The sequence below is a fragment of the Myotis davidii genome, unplaced genomic scaffold (genome assembly GCF_000327345.1).
Source record: "Myotis davidii unplaced genomic scaffold, ASM32734v1 scaffold399, whole genome shotgun sequence".
Classification (NCBI taxonomy): domain Eukaryota; kingdom Metazoa; phylum Chordata; class Mammalia; order Chiroptera; family Vespertilionidae; genus Myotis; species Myotis davidii.
This window is the reverse complement of record NW_006292094.1, coordinates 2715326-2720649: the sequence shown is the minus strand read 5'-3', so window position 1 is coordinate 2720649 and position 5324 is coordinate 2715326.

Sequence of the window (5324 nt, the reverse complement as noted above, 5' to 3'; positions counted from 1 at the left end):
GGGAAAGAGCAAAACCAAGAACCTAAATCCTCCCCCCGGCCCCCACCCCTGGCCCGACCAGGATAAGAGGGGCTCCGACCCTGGGCCCTGTACTTCAGAGGACCCCTCTGTCTCTCCTCCCCACCAGTGAGGGAGGAGTCTGGGGGACAAGGGGGTGTGCCCAGCTGGAGCCCATGCACCTGTCCTCCAGGTGACATTCAGGTTCTCGGAGGCTGGGATTCCCTGTTAAACACCCACTTTCCGGGCCTGAGGCTCCTCACCCAGCCCTTTCTCCCAGGGTGGCCACGTGGCCCGTGGTGCTGTGTGTTGGGGGAGGGGCTGACGTGTGGGCTGGGAGGAGGTATGTGCCCAGAGGCCCCTTCCAGAGGAAAACACGGAGAATGGGGACACAGCTGCATGTCCAGGTGTCAGGCTCTGCGTTGGGCCTGATCCCAGGTCATGAGAAAGCTCTGTTGGCTGGTTAGGAGACAAAACATATTTTATTTAAGAGTTCATTACTTGATTTATAAGTTTTGAAATATTTAGACTATGTTTACGACGCTGCCTAGGGTCAGCCTGCCGCGCAGGGCACCCCTACTGCCCGGGGCACCCCTGTGCCCGGGGCAGCCCCCGGCCTGGACTCACAGGCAGCGGAGGGAGAGAGCGAGGTCCTCCTAACGCAGGGGCTCTGGCAAGGTCACACCCAGAACAGATGACCGAAGGGCTGTCACCTTTCCTCCCAAATTTTGAAATAACAGAAGAAGGGGACAGGGAGGGCTGGGAGCAATAGTCCTGGGAGAGATGGGGAGATGTGGATTAGCGTGGTGACAGGGACGGAGAAGAGGCAGCTCAGAGAACTATCTGGGGGCAGGGTGAAGAAACAGTGACAGCTCGTGTAGAACTGGGTGAAGGGCCACACTCAGGCCAGGGGACCCGAAAACAAAACAGCTGCAAGAACTGAAAAGCCACTTTCGAGTCACCAACTATATCAGCCCCTCTCCCCCACACCCAACTTTGAAGAGCTGCTTCTAAGAGGCAGATCCCGAGGTGGCTGGGGGGGGGGGGGGTTGGGGGTGGGGGTCTGGACACTGAGTTCCTGGAGTCGGCCTGCCTTTCCTTTCCTGGTGGAGACAGCCAGTCACGGATCCAAACACTCACTGGGGACGGGGCATTCGTCAGTGTCTTGTTAGCCGATGACAAGTCCATTCACAGCCAAACACATTGGCAGCAGGTCTTGGGGAGTTTGGGGGAACCAGACCAAGCAGCCCGCCCTTGGGCCCGTGGGCCCTGGACACCTGAGTTGCCAGTGATGAGGGGAAATTCTCTTGGGAGGTGACAGAGGTCGCTCTCAAACACTGGGGGCTTTGGCTGTCATCTCCTCAGCAAGGAAGGGCGGTGATGAGCTTCGGAAAAGCTCCCTTCAAAACCATCCTCAACGCATGTACTTCTCCTGAACGTGCTCGCTCACGTGGTTCAGGAAATCAGATACACACCCTTCCGGGGCCAGGCCCTGCTCTCAGGGCCGGGAACCGCACAGACAGAAATCCCTTCCAGATTCGACTTCTGGTTGGAGGAGACGCCCCAAATCTCAAAGCACACAAGCCGCCCAGACACGGCAGGCTGGCGGCTCGCTTTGGTTTCTCTGTGCTGAGCAGCGCTCTGCCAACACGCTGGAGCCAACGCCCCCTTTCGCGTCTTCACCCGGGCAGGCAGAGGGGGCCTTGTCCAGACACAGCCGGTCAGTCAGCAACGGGAAAGCTCTGGGTGCCGATCACCCCGCTGTTCCTCATTCCGGCATTGGGGACATTAAAGATGGGAGCCTGGAGACCCCAGAGGTGAGGCGTCCCAAGATCGGTCAACTGACAAATAAGACGCAGCTACCCCAGTCCACACGCTGCGGTGGCTCGCCGTCTCCTTCACCTGACCGCGGGGCTGCCTGTCCTACTCCACAGCCCACGCTGGGGGCCCAAGGGCTGCCCCGTGCGGGGCTCACGGTGAAGGTGTTATTGAGTGCACAGGGCCTGATAGGTGACCACGCACTTTCCCAACTGTCATCTCACCCCATGCTCCGCGGAGAGTCGCTAGATTTAGCAACTAGAGTTACAGGGCGGGCACCCAGTCCAATTGGAATGCAATATTTGGAACAATATACCAAAATCCTTGTTTATCTAAAATGTAAATTTAACTGAGAGTCACAGTCCATCTGGGCTACTATAACAAAATACCACGGGTGAGGTGGCTGAGAAACATACATTTATCTCTCACAGTTCTGGAGGCTGGGAGTCTAAGATGGAGGCCCTGCCGAGTCGCTGTGTCCTCACCCGGTAGGAGGGGTAAGGGACCCCCTTTTATAAGGGCACTCACTGGTCCTATTCATGAGGGCTCCATCCTCACGACCCAAGCACCTCCTAAGGCCCCTCCTCCCAATACCACCCATTGGGGTTAGGATTTAACATAGGCATGTGGGGACGCAAACACTGTGCACAGCCCTGGGCATCCTGCCTTTGATCTGACCACCCCCAGTCTACAGCTCTCAGAGGCAGGTTGGATCCGTGAGCCCATCTGATCACTGAGGCCCAGACAGTCAGCTGCCTGAGGTCAACAGACCAGGGAGGTGACAGGCTGACAGAACTAGCTCTGCTCCTTCACTGGCCCCCAAGTCACCCCTAGATGGCATCTTCAATGACCAAGGAGGTGCTGGGGTGGGGTGTGAGGCTCTCGGCTGGGAGGGAGGGGCCGTGAGGGGAGGCTGTGGAGGGACCATGCTGTGCTGTCTTCACGGTTTGGTTGCACCACGTTTTTCGGTTTTAGGTCACAGCACCAGGGACTCACCCCGGCCAGCAGGGCTGGAGTGCAGGAAGCCATCTGGACTGGAGCTGTGCTGAGTCATAGGCCCGAGAAAAACAAGGACGTCCTGAGGACAGCGGTGGGGGCGGGGTGGGGGCCGCAGCCCCCCCCTGGAGACCTCGGTGGGCACCGGAAATAGAAACTGCTCCCTTTGAAGCATCGGTTAGAAGGTCCAAGATCACCATGGGTGGCAAGGCAGTTCCTGTGAAATGCTGCCTGAATGCGGAGCTCTGTTCTGAGAAAGTCAGAGGCAGGTGGGGAAGGGGGAGTTGCTGTTTTCGTGGGATTTTTAATTGTATTATTTTTTTTAATCCTGGCTCATCCTCTTACTACCCATCACCCTTTGGGCAGTTTACTTAAACTTTCTAACCCTGTTCCCTCTTTAGTAATATGAACCCTTATTTCACTGAGATAGTGTAAGGGTTGAAATGAAATCACTTTTTTAAAAATCCTTACCCAAGAATATGTTTTTATTGCTTCGTGGGATTTTTAATTGTATTATTTTTTTTAATCCTGGCTCATCCTCTTACTACCCGTCACCCTTTGGGCAGTTTACTTAAACTTTCTAACCCTGTTCCCTCTTTAGTAATATGAACCCTTATTTCACTGAGATAGTGTAAGGGTTGAAATGAAATCACTTTTTAAAAAATCCTCACCCAAGAATATGTTTTTATTGCTTTTTTTTTTGAGAGAGAGAGAGAGGAGAGGAAGGAGGGGGAGAGAAACATTGATGTGAGAAACATTAATCAGTTGCCTCCTGTACACACCACGGCCAAGGATCAAACCCTTGACCTAGGCATGTACCCTGACCCAGAATCGAATCCACAACCTTTTGCTGTACGGGACAACATTACAACCAACTGAAGCAGGTGGTCAGGGCTGAAATCACATTTTTAAAAAGTATCCTGCATAGTAGTAGCACACAGTAGGTGCTCAACACATGATAGGTCTTATTATAAAAACGACAGGAAAAGAACTTTGCACCAGGTTGGTATGGGGATGAATGAGATACCATGGCTTCATTCTGAAGAGCACATGATACCCAGGTATTCGTGAGGCTTCAACTAGTGACCGAGATTCCTGTCACCTTCCTGCCCGGGGTCCTGAGATGACGGTTCTGGTCCCCCTGGTGCCGGTCAGTGAGGCTAAACACACACACAATGATTGCTCACATGACGGCTGTTTATTAATTCCACAGATAGTTCCTTTCAACACTGTGCCTGCTGCTGGCTCAGCCCCTGCAGAGGTCCAGAAAAAACAAAAATGAAGATAAATACTCCTGTTTGTCTGTTCTCTTGAGCAATTGTTCTGGGTCAGGTGCTAAGCTAAGCACTTTACACACATCGACTTCTCAGAGCAAGTCTTTTAGGTCCGTACTCCTATCGCCCCATTTCACAGGTAGGAAGACCAAGGCTCAGAAGGACTAAAGAAGCTGTCTAAATGCATGGCGCTAGCAGGCAGTGGAATCAGTCCCAGGCCTGCTTCTTCCAAAGGCCCTGACGGCCGTCCCCCGAGACTGTCACACTGTGGACAAGCTCCAAGGGAAGCCCCTCGCGGGAGATTTCAGCTTATTCAGCCGAGGAGGTGTGCAAACAGCACAGGGCCGCGAGAAGATGCAATGACAGAGGAGGCTGATGATCGAGTTCTAGCAGCTCTGGGCAGGGTTCAGTGTGGCCTCTGGCTGAGCCTGCGCCAGGCCCTGGAGAGCAAGAGAACGCCCCAGTTGGCAAAGTCCCCCTGGGGCCGGCTGTCACCAGTGTCAGGAGCAACACGATCCTCTGTCCGGCTGAAGCAGCTCCCCGCCTCGGCCCATGACCACTGAGAGGACCTATCACGCGCTGGGCCTGGTCAGCGGCGCTCCGAGGGCGCCTGCTGTTGGAAAGGAGGGCGGTTCCTGCAGTCAGTGGGCACGGCCTGTCTTGCCCCCTGGCCTGGACCGTGGCTGTCCTGGGTAAGGAGATAATGACACCCCTTTGCCCTCGGAGGACTCCATGGAAAGGCCACACACTAAGGGTCACCAAAGCCAACTCTGAGATGGTAGAGCTTTTCTTCAAGTCAGTCTGGCGTCATCTGCCAAGAGGGTTAAAACGATGCACACCCTTCAATCCCGCGATTTCACCACTAGGAGCGGCCCCCAGGGAAATGGCCAGGGCGGTGCTACATCGGGGGTGTGAGCGAGGACGGTCGCTGGAGCCCCCCACACACAGGAATCAGAAACGGCCCGGCTGGCGTGGCTCCCTGGTTGATGTCAACTTATGAGGTCGTGGTTCAATTCCCGGCCGGGGCGCGTGCCCGGGTGGCAGGCTTCATCCCCAATAGGGGGTGTGCAGGAGGCAGCCAATCAGTGATTCTCTCTCATCATTGATGTTTCTATCTCTTTCCCCCTCTCCTTTCCTCTCTGAAATCAATAAAAATATATTTTTAAAAAACAAACAACAAAGAAAACCCAGAAACGTCCCAACTAGTCAGGAACAGGGGCTTGGTTTATAGAATGCTAC